The sequence below is a fragment of the Ursus americanus genome, chromosome 18, assembly GCF_024610735.1.
Source record: "Ursus americanus isolate L20-20 chromosome 18, mUrsAme1.1.p, whole genome shotgun sequence".
NCBI classification, from domain to species: Eukaryota; Metazoa; Chordata; class Mammalia; order Carnivora; family Ursidae; genus Ursus; species Ursus americanus.
The window spans coordinates 19,291,834-19,307,447 of NC_142144.1; the positions used below are offsets into that span (position 1 = coordinate 19,291,834).

The following is a 15,614-nucleotide window of genomic DNA, read 5'->3' on the forward strand; positions in this document are numbered from 1 at the left end:
GGCCCGGTGCTGGGGAACCCGCAGATGGCTGGGTGGCGCGTGGAACCTCCCCATTCCCGCACCCCCACGTGGAACTGGAGTTCTTAACCTCCACGTGGACGAGCCCCAGGGGGTGCAGGAACACCCCAAAAGTGCACAGAGGGTGCATGTTTGAGCATTCTTCTGGGTGAGAGGGGCCACGGGTTCTCCTCAGGGTTTCGGAAGTCCCTAGCCCGGGAAGGTGGAGAACTCCCAGTTCAATCGCAGCTCGCGGTTTTTGGAGCCCCATACCTTGTGCTAGGTAGATCCTGTTCTTATTGATGGGTTTTGGGGCGGATTTGTTTTGTTTTGTTTTTGATATGTTGTTCATGATGGATTTTTTTGCATTAGTTTTGACATTTTAAAAGTATTGCATTATACACAACTAATGAATCGCTGAACACTACATCAAAAACTATATGTTGGCTAATTGAACATAATAAATATATATATATATTTTAAGTATTGCATTAAAATATTATGTATCTTGATTAGTTAGGGGTCTTTTGGCACCCCCTTAATTCTAAAACTCTACTACTTAGAGTTATTTGGGGTCCCAAAATCCCAAAAGGATTTTGCAACCTTTCTCACCTCCCCCTAGCCAGGTGCCGCATGTGCTAAGGGTCACCGCTATTGGCAGGCCTGCTATCAACATTTACAGACAAGAAAGCTGAGATTTCTGCCTTCCTGACATCACCAAGCTGGTAGCTAGTGGAGGTGGGATTTGAACCCAGGTGGTCTGATTCCTGTCTTCTGCAGCGAAGCATAATGATCCAAACGTTAGCCTTCAACGGGTTCTGAGCAGACCCTTGTCAGCACCCCGAGCTCCGTGGTCTGGCCCAAAGCCCCAGTGTCTCTGATGCCTGGACCCAGGCTCTGGACAAGCTGGGCTACTTCCAGGCCTTGTCCGGGCTGCTTCCTCCCAGGTTCCCTCCCCGCCCCCCTTCGCTGCCTGTCTTTCTAGAGCAGCTCAAGCCCTGCCCCACACCCAAGTTATAGCGCACATCACATGGTGTTGTCATTGTCAGATGCATCTCTGTGTCCCCACACCCAGCATGGAGCCTGGGACACAATAGAGGCTCAAACCATTAATAATTATAAATGAGTTCCTTTAACTTCTCCAGTGTGCAAACCCCTGTACAAAACTGAGGGAAGAGGGTCTGCGGCTCTGGGAGGGAAGACAAAGAACTTGGCACACGATCCCGCTCCCTGGGCTCACACACGTTTGTAACGTGGGCAGAAGGCATGCTCAGCAGCTTGGGGCAGGGACGAGAGCCTGCACGGGAGACGTCAGACACTGCCATGCAGTCACATGAAGATAAGACAAGGGGAATGTGATAATTGCTACCGATGAATTGAACTGTCAAACAGAACTAAGGGATGGAGAGAAACCAGAGAATCCTCCCAGGAGGAGGTGGCCTTTGGCTCCTGAAGGGTATGTTGAATTATCATGGAGCCATGGGGGAAGACAATTCAAATGGAAGAGTTGCCAAAAGGCCAGGAGCGTGGGAATGGATTTCAGGCAGGTTTTGAACGGGGGAGGGGGGTGCAGAGTGGAGAAGTTATCCAACTCCTTCCCCTGCACTGTGTGGGTGTTGTCCCGTGACTCACTGGCCACGAAGCCATTTCCAGGCAAGGGGATGCATTTCCTCAAAGGTCAGGCAGGGGGTCAGTGGCTGAGCACCAAGGCCTTTCCAAATCTCACTTCCAAATCCTAGTGTGCAATGTTGAGCCCCAGGGACCCCTGCTCCTCGAAGGGCTGCTGCAAAGACCCATGGGAAACCCCTTAGGGCCCATAGAGATCGATAGTATCTTCTTCCACAGCCTCACTCTGTCCGTGTGTAAACTTGGTGCATCACACATGATCATCTGCGTGGGTCCTTGAGCTTGTGAGTGTGAGAGTGGTGTTCAACGCTAATCCAATTCGGGAAGTAATTCTTGAGGGCTAACTGTGCTTTGCTAGGTTGGGAGGGAAAGGAGACTCGCGGTCTTCCAGGAGCTCATGGTCAGCTGGAAAGAGAAGTCATAGACATCGATAAGAATTCTTGGGAGGGGACCTTGCTTCCTGCCTCTGCTGCCACGTCACACCCAGTCTCTCTGCCAAGTAGGTTCCCGGCACCACACCAGTGATTGGGGAAACAGTTCTGTTCGAGGTTGGGTCCAGAAGGCACTGAGATATTGCCTAGTCTGTGAACAGGAAAGGGCACTCCCCAGCCAGCCAGAACTGGGTCATCTCTGTGGGGCAGAAGGCAATGAGACTAGGAACTGGGTGGACAGTGACTGCCAGGCCCAGGTGACATTTCAGGCACAAGTAAAGGAATAGGAATTCCTGGCCTGGTGGGGACCCAGGGACCACATAGTCTACCCCCTGCCCAAGCAGGTCAGCCAGGGACCCATTGCTCTCCAAAGCGCATCTGCCTTGAGACAAACTGTTCATCTGAAAAGCCTTATGGGTGGACACATAGTAGGTCCTCCATAAACGGTCGTGAATGTATCACTAGGGAAGTCTTAGCCCACAGAACAGAGAGCTGCACACTGCCCAGGTATCAAACCCCATCGATCTATCCACCCAGCTTTCTCTGGGAACCCACTGTGCACCAGCCAGTGCTTCCCGCTCTCCAGTGGGCCTGGTGGAGGCAACCAGCAAGGAGACAGGCAGAAAATGTGGTGCCGAAAGTCTTGCCTCGAGTCATACTTGCCTAACTGGCCTGCAGAACCGGGAGGAGAGCTCAGATCCCAATTTCCCCAATGCCCTGCCCTGCGGGCCACACCAGGATGGGGCTTTCTCTCATATTTGGGCCCCGCACAGCACATAGCCTAGGATGTGTGCACGCAATACATATCTGATAAGAGTATCATTTAAAAGAGTCATTCATTCCCAGGTCACTCCGCCAATCAGGAGAGACTATCGTGCATGAAGCCCTGAGCGGGACACTGGTCGCAGCAGCTACGCGTTGTCACCCATGGCAGTGAGCAGATCCCATTGCCGTGTTGACTTCCCGACACGAGTGCGGAGCGCAGTGCCTGGTACACGGGAGGTATTCCATAAATGCTAAGTGAAAGATGGAACGATTGAAGGAATGACTACATGAGAGTAAAGTTGGCCAGATTATGCCTAAGAGATGAGCTCTCCTGCCACCTGTTTCCTCTCCTGCATCATGACGCTTGTCCACCCACAAATACTCGTAGGGCGTGTGTCACGCGTGACTTCAGGTGTGCAGACACGCTAATCCAGGCCTGCCTCACTCCTGCTGTTTTGCCAGCAGCTGGGATAAAGCGTTTCACTGAAGGGAATTGAATTGAACACCAGGCTGGAGGGAGAGGCACCTTCCGATAGTGTTCCCTCCCTCTGCCCCCCTCCCGGGCAGTCCCAGCCCAGTCCCTCTCTCCAGAGGAGGTGGCTGGAGCCACGCTGGCTGTTATCATGACCTACCTATCTCCCAGGGCTTGGGCTTTGCCTATGGGGTCACATCACTCCAGCCCCGTGACTGCCAAGACCCCCCAAACAATCATTCCACCAAGATGAAAGAAAGCTGAGGCCAGGGCAGCTCCTGGGCCACCATCCAGGAAGGCACGTCCTCTGGGCGTGTGATCCCATTGTCTGGGCAGCTCAGACCATCTCCGGGCCTTTCTTCCCCAACCTCAGTCTGACTTTATTTCCTCATGCCTGGGCCAGTGGGGGAGGCCAGTGAGATACCCAAATTCCACTTCGTAGTGCTGATACTGACCCACATGTGGGGGGCCCAAAAGAAATTCAAGCCTGGAAGAGCCCCGAGAGCTGCCTAGCCTAAATTCCCCATTTTACAGGTGGGGAAACTGAGGCTCATAGACAGGATGTGCGACTTTCTATGGGGGAGTTGGGGTGAGAAGTCAGGCCTCCCATGTGGATGTCTACCCATGGAGAGTCAAAACTATCTTCTCCTTCAATCCATTCAGCCAACCTTGAAAGAATTAGACCTATTTTCCAGATGTGAGAGCTATGACAAGTTAAGAGCTCTGGACTCTCCCTGAGAATGTGTCTGGAACCATTGACTTTACCAAACAGGCTACTAGTGACGGGTTCTGGGCCACCCCCGTAGCTGAGAGTGAAAACAAAGCCGCTAACGAGTTCAGAGAGCTCTGGGCCTTCATTCCTGTGACATCCTCTCCCTGGAACGTCCTTCTTCACTGCCCCTCTTGTCTCCCCAGGCTGTATCACGGCCTTCCCCTCCTCCTGCCTGGCACTTAGAGTGCCAGGTCCCATCAGGGTATATATCTATCTGCCTTGTACGCCTATGCAACTGGACCGCCTCAAGGTCATGGCTGTATATTATCTTTGTAGAATCCCCAGGGGCACACTGAGTGCTCGCCCACAGTAGGCTCTCAGTAAGTGTGGGATGAATGAGGAAGGAAAAAAAGGAGGGCCAAGGGAAGGAGGGAAGAAGGGAGGGCGTAGAGGCAGAGCTGAGAGCTGGACCCTCATCCCAGGACATCCCCATGATGTGGCGGACACCATTGCTTCGTCCTTGCTTCAACCACCATCCAAGCAGCCTCATCCCTCAGTGAAGACTGTGTCCTCCCAAGCCTCAAGGACTGACTCCTGCTTAGACTAAGCCCACCATGAGGGGCTCCTGGCCAGGGAGTGGTTTGGGTGTGGACACAGATACAGACCAGCCACTGAGGCATGAGAGGAATTAGATAAGCTTGGGCCTTCTGGGAAAATTTTACTCACTTTTTCAAGTAGACACACTCCAGCGATATACCCCATTTTTCTTTCTGAACATTGTGGAGTGAGGACGTGCTGTTGGAGAGGCTGCAGTCATCTTGCCACAGCGAGGTGACAATGAGGTCCACGGCCAATGGACTGAGGATGACAGAGAGAAGAGGAACCAGGGCCTTCAAGACATTATTGAGATGCTCGATCACTTGGGGTCCCCCCTTTCTCAAAACGAGAGTGTGTCTCCTTGGCAAGGCCATTTTTAGCCCCTGAAGGTGTCCTAGCTGATGTAGCAGAGGAACAGGAACTCTGGTCTGTACCAGACAAACCAGGGGATGGCAATGACATGACAGCAATAACCCCCTCCTCCCACACAGCCCCAAACAACTCCATTGCTAGTTTCAACACAACAGCCCCATGAGACAGGGCAGATATCTGCACCTCTAGTTTGGAGATGAAGAACCAAATCCCAAAGGGGAAGGGACTTGCCCAAGCTCACCCAGAAGTAAGGACAGAATCAGGGTTACCGCATGGGGGGGGGGTGGAGTCAGGGGGAGGTCGCTTCCTAGCCCAGGGAGCGGCCAGTCAGAGCCAGCTGGTGAGGGGAACCCCTCCTCCCCCATCCCCCTATCACTCCCTCAACCCCCCACCCCCGCCAAGTCAATTTCAACAAGCTAGAAATTTGTCCAGTCCAACCCCAGTTCCACGATGTCTTCAGGCGGCACACCAGCCATCAGACCCAGACAGCTGTGATGGAGGGTCATCATTTCCCCGCCACCAGCTAAAATCTGCACTCTAAGAGCCTAGCTCTCTCGGTACCCCATGCCCAGACCACGTGATGTGGTCCATTCCTGCTCGCATGTAGTTCCAGGGCAAGTGGGCTAATGCAATATCTTCGGATGATCTTCCTTGTCCCAAAGTGAGGACAGAGGAGCAGCACACACGCACCACTCCCCCGTCCAAAAAAAAAAAAAAAAAAAAAAAAACCCAGTTCTGTAAAGAGCTCTTTACATGTATCTCCAAGGACCATCACGTCAAAGCCCCTTTTATAATGGCTATTGAGAACAACAATTCTGAAGTCAGCTAAAGCCTGACGCTATGGCTGAAATCACTCTGAAAGGAAGAGCCCCACCCCCTAAGGCATCCTTTCTCCAGACTTAGCCGTCTTATTTCCTCTAACCACTGCTCATCTGGTACCTATTTCATATCTTCCAGCATTGTCTTTTCCAAAAGCATTTCAGTTTTTCAGTTACCTAACTCCTGCCAGTGACTGCAGCAAAGCTCAATGGTTCAGGTGGCATCTGACTAGCACAGAGTTAAGCAGAACTATCACCTCCCTCCATATATATTCTATGCTCCTGTTAATACAACCTGTGTGCATGTTTGCTCTTTCGGCAATTATACCACAATGTTCGCACTAAGCTGATGACCATCAAGAACCTCTAAGATTTTCTCATGTGCCTCCTCCGGGGCAATAAACTTTTTTTCCTACTGAGTGGAGCCCTGGATAAGTATGGTCCATTTTTTCAGCTTATCTGAATTGTTGCTTGTTAGATACGCTTCTCTCGTCTTTGATGAAGGATCTGTGACTGCAGGACATTGACCACTAGTCATACTGATGGCCATAATGATTCATGGTGTTGCTCTGTACCCGTGGGTCTAAGGCACTTCCGCGTGGTTAGTACCAAACTGTCAGCATTGTTTATGGATAGCAGTGAGTCTAATACCTGGTCTTGGTGAGATCCTCAGAAGGCTCTGCCATCGGCACTGGTTTCGCAGCAGGAATATGCCTGTGTGACCAACCAGGGATAAGAAAGCCCGGCTAAGTCTCGATTTTGAGCTCCCTGGCTTTGAGGTGTTCTGTGGTCGGTCCCTGATCCGAGAGCAGAAGTGCAGCCTGATATCACCCTTGGAAGAGGTGACAGCTGGAGTTCATAGTTGGCCTCTCCAGATCCCTTGCTTTGAGGCAGCCTTTGGCTGAGAAGAACATTCTTACTTTAGTGAATTCACTCTGTAACCCTGCAGAGAACAGATAGGAGTCCTGTGATTCTTCTTCAGCCATCAAACCCTGTCTAACTGCTGTCATTCGTGCAGGACCCCACTGTAGGCACAGACCTTTGCTCAGGGACAAGGGACACAGTGGTAGTAGTAGGTCTGCTCTAGCGGGTCATCAGAGATGGGTAAGTACCACTCTTCTCTCCTAGGGACACGCAATTTTGTCATGGAGGGTTATTTTTCCATATTTTCTGTAGGTTTTCAATCAGATTCTTATGTGGGGGTCTTGCCTAGCTAGATATCTGGGGATGGTTGAGATTTGATATGAACCCCAGGCCCCCCCAGCACCGGAAGCTGGCTGCACACTGTGGCCATGTTGAAACCCTGGGGCTCGTGTCTGAGCACTGCCTTATGGTAGCCCTGTGGGACCTCGTGGACTCCCTCTTCCCTTCTGTGAACTCATCTGTGAACTTGGGGGTGATGAGCACGTGCCTCTGTGGTGACGCCCTTTCTCCCGACCGCATCAGTCCTTGTGAGGTGAGCCATCCGGTTAAATCCAGCTGGTCTTGGCTTCATGCTCCCCCCAAGCTCATGGGGTGTTCTGCAGTTGCATTGGGCTGCACGAGCCTGCCCCTTCTTTCTTGCTGCCCTTGCTCACAGCAAATTCCAGTTCAAATCCCTAGCTGGGTGGTTTGGGGTATACCAGTTAACCTCTTTGTAACCACTTTTCTTTTTTTTTTTTAATTATTATTTTTTTAAGATTTTATTTATTTATTTGACAGAGAGAGACAGCCAGCGAGAGAGGGAACACAAGCAGGGGGAGTGGGAGAGAAAGAAGCAGGCTCCCAGCGGAGCAGGGAGCCCGATGTGGGGCTCGATCCCAGGACCCTGGGATCACGCCCTGGGCTGAAGGCAGACGCTTAACAACTGAGCCACCCAGGCGCCCCTGTAACCACTTTTCTCCACCTGCTGCATTGTGATAACAGCAGCATCCTCGTCTTTTATGTTGGTACAAAACTACTACCTACCTTGTGCTTCTGATCTGAGAATTGAATGAACTTATGTGTATAAAGCACTTAGGACAGTATCTGGCACACGGTAAAGGTACAAGCCATGTAAGTTGCATTTATTACTATAATTATTTTTTTATATTCTCAGATAGTTTGGGTGCCAGTGACTTTGTAATAAAACACACTCTTGAAATGAGAAGGATGTGGAACCGTGGCCTTGGGCTTTTCTTTTCCCAGCGCAAGAATCGCTCTGAGAATCCTGTTTGCTTTTGACGCTCTCGTGTCCCAGCGAATTCCGGGAGGTCACCCGGAGGCTTGGATCCCTGTCCCTGCGCACAGAGGACCAGGGCAAAGAGCACCTCGCGATAAGCAGGTTTGGTCTCCCAGGTTGGGAATGTGAGGCCCAGGGAATCAGGCAGCCCCCATCCACGCAGCGAGTCAGGACCAAAATCTCTTCTCCCCGGGGACACATGCGAGCAGCTCCTACCTCCTCCTACTGGCTCGTGAGAGCAGATGGTTCAATTTTCAGGAAATTCTGTGTGCCATTAAGCCATCATTAAGAATTAAATTGCATAAACTTATGATTGAATAAATTATATTGAAAATACAAGTAATAAATACTCAAAACTCATCTCTTTCTAGTTATCTTACTCCATGTTACTACTACCTGTGGTCTTGAGGTTATTTATTTCTATTTTAAGTAGATGGTCGAGGGGCCATACAATGGTGCGTTATGGAACATCTCTCCTCAACTCAGCGTTCAGTAACATCACATAAATAGCTTGCAGTCGGCCATGGTGCTTTGCAACAACGGGGATGGGTCTAGAGGGTATCATGTCAATCAGAGGAAGACAATTACCCTAGGATCTCACTCCTCTGTGGAATTTAAGAAACAAAACAGAGGAACATAGGCGAAGGGAGGGAAAACTAAAGCAAGGCGAAATCAGAGAGGGAGACAAACCATAAGAGACTCTAAATCATAGGAAACAAACTGAGGGTTGCTGGAGGGGAGGTGGGTGGGAGGAGGGGGTAACTGGATGATGGACGTAAGGAGGGCACTTGAGGTAATGAGTCCTGGGCGTTAGAGAAGACTGATGAATCACTGAACTCTCCCTCTGAAACTGATAATACACTGTATGTTAATTAACTGAATTTAAAGAAATTAAATAAAAAGAGGACATTGGCCGTGGTGGAATATTTGGCAAATGCTGTACATCAGAGCTCTTACTGCGTAGAGATCCCGTTAGGAAGCATTTACTAGCTCACCATGGCCGTCTCTTACCTGGTCTGGTAGGCAGGACACTGCAGAAGTAGGGAGCACGGCCCTCTTATAGGTCTACAGTCGTGTCCTAGAGCAAAGACCCCGATCTGGCTCAATCTCAGGACACCACGCGGTGCTGCAACTTTCTCTGCCTTCTTGAACCTTCCTTCTCCGGCAACATCTCCCATTCCAGCTACACTCAGCTCCTCGTAGTTCCTTGAAAACAATGCACACACACCCCCCATTCCTCTGGTGTTTTGCATACTGAGTTTCTTATTTGCAGGGACGTTCTTTCTCTCCTTTTCTAGATTCTTATTCTGGAAAACGCAAAAGGCGTCTCCTCTGGGAAACCTTTCCTGAAGGTCCTCCCACTGCCAGTGCAGGCTGGATATAATGATGTGTTGATAAATATTTAACAAGCAGCTCTCAGAAAGGGTGGGGGAAAACCTTGATTTTTAGTGTCTGCCAGTTACCATGGTGTAAATATTCCCATCACGACCAATGTCAACCAACCAACACGCAGTCCCGAGCAAGAAGCTGGGAAGAGACATGCAAGCCGATAGGAGTCCAGTCCAGCACACCGCCAGCTGGCTGAGATGCTTGCCTTGTCTGTCCACGGCAGCCCACATACATCCCCCAGAACACGGTGCCAAGCCAAGCGATATTGGAGCCCGAGGCAAAAGGAAAAATCACTAATATTGATCCTGGCTTCATTGAAAAGTTTTATCTTTTGTTCGTCCATGCTTTTCTGGCATTAATTTTGAGTTTTAAGAAGTACTGCGATACATTACTAATAATCTTGATAACTGAGTTCTCTTGGCAGTGCATTAAATTTTGTTCCCACAGTGAGTACCTCACTCATCCTTCCCTAGTGCCGGCCCTGACGTAATAACCCATACCACACTGCTATAATTACTGTGGGCATGGATGTCTCCTCTACCAGACTGTGAGCCTGGGGCACAGGAATTCATTTCTGTGTTCCTAAAACTTGGCACACAGTGGGTGCTCGATGACTATTGTCCAGCAAGGCCGAGGACAGATAGATGGATAGATCGATCTCTTAGTTCCTTTGCCCACAAAATAAGAGGATGAAAGACAAATTCTGCTCTTCCCTAGGGGCAGGTTTTGAGTTTTTAAGTTTCCGTTCTCCCCCCTCAATAAAGATGACCCCTTCCCTTGACCTGGTGAGCCAGTCCCTGGGCCAGGCATTTCCACCAAGACCAATCTGCAGATGTCTCCAGCCTGGGGCAGCAAGAGAAGGAAGTTGAATCTGAAAAAGCAGAGACTGTACTGGGACCAAGGGTGGGAAGTCAGAGAGACAGCTGTCTTAGATCCCAGGAGGGACTTTCTATTGGTTTGTGTCAGCTCCAGAGTTCCTGCCTCTGGACACATCCCAGAAGACTGTCATTTGGCCGGGTCAACAGAAAGGAGATCCAAGCAGTAAATACTTCAGGATGACTTCCAGCTCTACAGTTTGATGGGTCATCTGCCATCTGAGGGCACCAGGGCTTGTTCCCATGCCTAGTCCCTTCCTTACCCCGAGGAGCACCGGAAAGGTTTTCCAGACGTACCCCCACGCTGGCTTCTCAGGCATCTCACTGGACCCCAGTCGGGGTGGAGATGGGAATTAAATGGTTCTATTTCCATAAGATTGGCCATAGCCTTCCGTTTTTTCAACACTTTATATGTGCTGGGCCCACAACAAGGGGCTTCGTGCACGTGAACACATTGATGACCCACAAACCCCAAAGGCAGGCATCATTCTACCCATTTTACAGGCACAAAACAGAGAGGTTGGCAACCTGCCCAAGGAGACACAATTGGTAAGTGATGGAACTGAAATTTTAACCTAGAACCATCTGATTCTAACAGTCCATGATCTTTTTTTTTTTTTAAGATTTTTAATTTATTTATTTGACAGAGAGAGACAGCCAGTGAGAGAGGGAACACAAGCAGGGGGAGTGGGAGAGGAAGAAGCAGGCTCCCTGCGGAGGAGCCCGATGTGGGGCTCGATCCCGCAACGCCGGGATCACGCCCTGAGCCGGAGGCAGACGCTTAACGACTGCGCTACCCAGGCGCCCCTAAGAGTCCATGATCTTAACCACATCCAGGCAAAGAAAGGAAGTTTCTAAGATAGACCCCTTTGGAGCACTGGTGCCTATGAAAGTAAAAAGGTGGGAGGTGGGGGAATGGGCAGTTGTAGCCAGTTTCGTCCTTCCTCTGACCTGGTCTTGTTAGGCTTCAGACATGCTCCCTGATCTTCCAGCCCACCCATCACAGAAGCCCCCATGGCCTTCTACCCACCACCATATCCCCCCTTTCCTCCAGTCTCCAAGGAGGAGCTATGTGTTCCCAAAAGAGGATTCTCCAGCTCAAGGACTCATATATTCACATTTCCACAGGGCAGGAGGGGGCGGGGGGAGTGGAACTAGTGGTGAGCGTCTCTCATCAGGCTCCATACACACATTATCCATTCTTCCCACCCCACGTCAAGGGGCAGGTGCTTTCCCATCTTCAGTTTTAAAGGCCCGCATTGCCCAATATGGCAGTCACTGGCCACATGTGGCTCTTCAATAAATTTAAGTTGCATAAAATAGAAGATTTATATTCAGTTCCTCAGTCATACGAGCCAACTCTCAAGCATTCATGGCCACATGCAGCCGGGGGCTACTGTATTGGGCGGGGTGGATATAGAACATTCCCAGCCTCAAAGAAAGTTCTATTGGACAGCACTGTATCGAGGGAAATGGGGACTCTGAGAATGACTCGCTGAAGCCACACAGCGAGTTGTAAACAGAACTGGGATGGGACCCATATTTCTTGCTTCCCAAGCCTCTACTCCCAGAGCCTGGAATATATTTGCCACTGCCTGGCCCCAGAACAAGGAGGATTGTTTGCCTGGGATGGTAGGTCAGCTTGGGAAACCAAATAAGACATCAGAAGACTGTGGGTGAATACCAAAGTGGAGAAAAGGAGCCAGCTGTTCTTGAGGGCTATTTTTATCCTGCCCAGATATCCTGGGGAGCTGCCCCCACTCCCCTTAAAGCTATTTTTATCTGAGAGCTGGAATCAGAATGCTGTCTCCTTGGATGGATGGAGGGTTCCACTGACACATCAAAATTCTAGCATCGGGACTTCCCTCTTGCTTGACCATTTCCAAGCAGGGCCATACCCCTTCTCTAATGCCATTCTCATACCAGTTGGGGAGGCCTGCACAACAGACGGCGAGTGCAAGCCCCAAATCACAGATGGGGATAACCGAGGCCTGGATGGGCACAGTGAGCTGTTTCAGCCGCTGTGCATGGGAGAGCTGGGATTTAAACACAGGCAGAGACAGGTCCCTCCTTTTGAGTGGGTGGTGGATTTTACGCGAGGGGTATCTGCTGAGTGAAGGAAAAACAGCCCAAATTTGTTGCTGAACCCCACAACACCCCTTGATGGATGAATGGGCAAGTTGCTCAACGTCTTTGAGCTTCTCTTCCCTGGGCCATGATACGGGGAATCTAATCTTTTTCTTGCCTCCTCCGTGGTCTTGCTGGGAATCTGGCCAATGAGAAAGCTTTTGTGAAATGGGAAAACACCCAGTGCCCAGAAAAGATGATTTATTACCATTATCATCACCAGCAGCAGCAGCAATGAAATCTGTAATTGTGTGCAGCCTCCTTCCCTTCCCCTTCCTTAGGCCTCAGTTTCCCCGCCTTGAAACCTGAGCAGTTTGGCCCGGAGGATGTCCATGGGGCCTTCCTTCCAGCTCCGGCTTGCCATTTCTATGACCCATTCATTCAGTCAACAAGTGTTTATTGAGTTCGAGCAGCCTGACACGGTGGGGAAATGAAGGACTGGCATCTCCAGAAGGCTCTCTGCCCAGGCTGTGTCAGCCACATACGCAAATTTCCTTGTGTTTTCAAAAGGCAAATTATGGGAAACATGTTATTCACTCTAACACACTCGCCCCATCTCTCAGGGAAAAAAAAAAATCCCTCCAACCCCACCAAGAACTAAGCTAACAGAGGACAGAAACCCACCCTTGTTCCTCTGGGCACCTTTCCAGAAGCTCACGTCCCTGTTGAGAAAGGGGAAACTGTATGCGGCCGTGTCTCTCTGGGGCTGCTGCAGGCCTTGTAAACAACCTGTGTTTGCCCCAGCTCCCTCCATCCTAAGAGCATAGCTATAGCCAAGGAAAAAAACAGCCCTGTTCTATGCCTGCCTGTCCCCAGAGTGAGGAAAATTGTCCATAAATATTTTTATCTTCATGGTCACCAAGGGAGCTGAGAGGAAAGCTTTGATTCTTCAAGCCCCGGGACCACTCCCTTCCTCTAGGGACCCCGTGGTCAAAGCTGACTTGGGTGTCCCTCTCCCACCCCCAAATTACAGGCTGCTGCCCATGCTGCCTGCCCCAAGGAGGTGGTGGGATTAGAAGCAGGACCACACTGGACACCATGGCCAGCCCCGGAGCTGTTGGAATCGCCTCTCCCAGCCAGCTGGTTTCCTGCCAGGAGCCGGGCGGTTAAGGCACAGGAAGGCATGGAGGGTGGGGAGAGGGTCCCAGGGCTGGGGCAGAGAGAGGCCCAAGGTTGACATCTGGATTTTCAGTGGCCTTGCTCTTCTCAGGGCTCTTATAGAGGAGGCCCCGCGAGGACCACTGACCTGGGAAGTCGTTTACAGCAAAGTAGATCCTTGGAGGTCAGAGGACTTTAAAGACCCAAAGAAAGAATGGCTAATCGTTGATTTTCAAACTCTGATAGTCACTGACAAAAGACATTCAGGGTCAGGAAGTACAACCCAGAACTCCTAAAAGCATCCTACACAGAAGCCTCCTGTGTTCTGCTGCCTCGCTCTAAAACTCATTGCCTATCTGAAGCAGAATGCTACCTTCTGGAACTTTCGAAAAGGGAACACTGTACCAGGGAATACATCAGATTCCCTTAAGGGTCTAAGGGTCATCCGAGTGCAAGGTTCTATGATTCTGAGGTTCTAGATCGCCTGAGCCATAAAATGTTGTGCCGAAAGCGCCAGACTTTTAATGTGTTTTGATGCCAGGGCTTGAGGCTCTAAAATCCTGGAATCCTACCTGGCACTGACTTTTGGCTTCTATGATTCTACGTTTCTGAGGCGAGGATTTCTGTGATCCTTCAGTTCTGTGACCTACTTCGGGACACACAAGGACCTCACACAAGGGGCCCTTCATTCCCAGCAGTGATTACATTCCCAACAGTGATGGCCTGTGGGGCGAGCTGACCATTCCTCCATCTGGGAAGGACAGCATTCCATGGCCGGAGCCTCCTGGAGCTTAGCTTGCCTTCTGACCTTTTCCTGACCATATGCTCACTTGGACCCCTCTTCCTCCCACATAGCCCCGCCCAGTCCCTCTCGGTCCCCGTCACCAGGTGCAGGCAAGGATGCTGAGGCCAGGGAGCCCGTACCCTGCTTCCCCATCAGCGCCCACTCCCATAGGTTGAGAGAAAGGGAGGCAGTGAATATGTTTGCTCACGTAGTATGAGCCCCAGGGACTCATAATTGGAGAAACCAGAGAAGGTGGGTTTGTCTCCGGACCCAGTGCGAACCAGCACCAGAGTGGCCATATCTGGGTGACTGAAAATTCCCATCAGCCTCAATATATGGCCTGCCATGGGCTTCCTTTGCTGGAAGTCACATCTGTCGGAGATGTTCCTTTAGCATGAAGGTCTCCTGAAAGACCTCGCTAGCTGGGGGGGCGGGGAGGGAGGCTTGGCTCCTCTCTCATTGTCCTACTCATTTATTCAACATGCACGAAGGCTAAATCTCTGTCCGCAACTCAGGGCATAAGAAAGAGGACCTTCTTTTGTTTTCTTTGAATAAACTAAAACCCAACTTCAAGTCTACGTGCTATCACGTTGGCAGGAAATTCAGTGTTTGTCATTACTGAGGCTCCCTTACATCCCCATGGATCCATGGTTCTGGTCATGCAAAGGTCCTGGGGTCCTATGAAAAATAACACATTCTCTGAGGTCTCTCTGTCCTGCTCTCATCTGTGGCCACTCAGGTACTCATTGTCTCATAGTACCAGATGTCCCTTTACAACCAATGACCTGGTGTCATGCTTTGAACATATGAAGCTGAGACACCAATGTGTTGGGCCCAGCCTCCCTAAAGATACCCTGGAGCAAACCTCTTGGGGGCTTTAGCTGTCTCCCACCAACTTGAGGACTCACTAATACCAACGTTCACCTCCTCCTTGCCTTCAGAGACACTCGCCTCTTCCCTTTCCCTCTGGGGCCCACGGCCTCATCCCCTCTCTAAGCTCACACAGGACTTAACATCAAGCACCTTGGCTTTCAGCTTTTCCAAAACTCCAGCGACCAGAACATCCTGAGGGCCGACCACGCCCTTGAACCGGGGACAGGGGAGGAAGTACACAGACCAGAGCGCAGATTAGTACCTCACAAGCCCGTTGTCCCACACACACTTACTTGCCCCGATCTTGGGAGATTCACTGGAGCAGCTGGCTGACTCTTGGCTGACAAAGCCAAGTAACACCCTGGGGGAACGGGGCACGGCATGGTTATGGCTGTGGGGTCAGTGAGGAAGTTCCCTGTGGGAAGTGAAAGCTGGGTGTGGCAGGTTGGGGGGATGGGGTTCGGAGAGGAGTACTTGG

General features: G+C 50.7%; 1 long non-coding RNA gene across 2 annotated transcripts in view; it reads right to left on the reverse strand.

The window, feature by feature from the left end:
• Nucleotides 1-5,706: 5,706 nt before the first annotated feature.
• Nucleotides 5,707-15,614, reverse strand: part of LOC148108565 (uncharacterized) — a 35,562-nt gene continuing 25,654 nt past the window's right edge. Inside the window, exon 4 of one of the 2 annotated variants that reach the window (XR_015727338.1) lies at nt 5,707-6,733. This is a non-coding gene — a long non-coding RNA (uncharacterized LOC148108565). Of the gene's footprint in view, nt 6,734-7,605; nt 9,197-15,614 lie in introns of those variants that run through there. The other variant, XR_015727337.1, reaches the window with a different exon arrangement.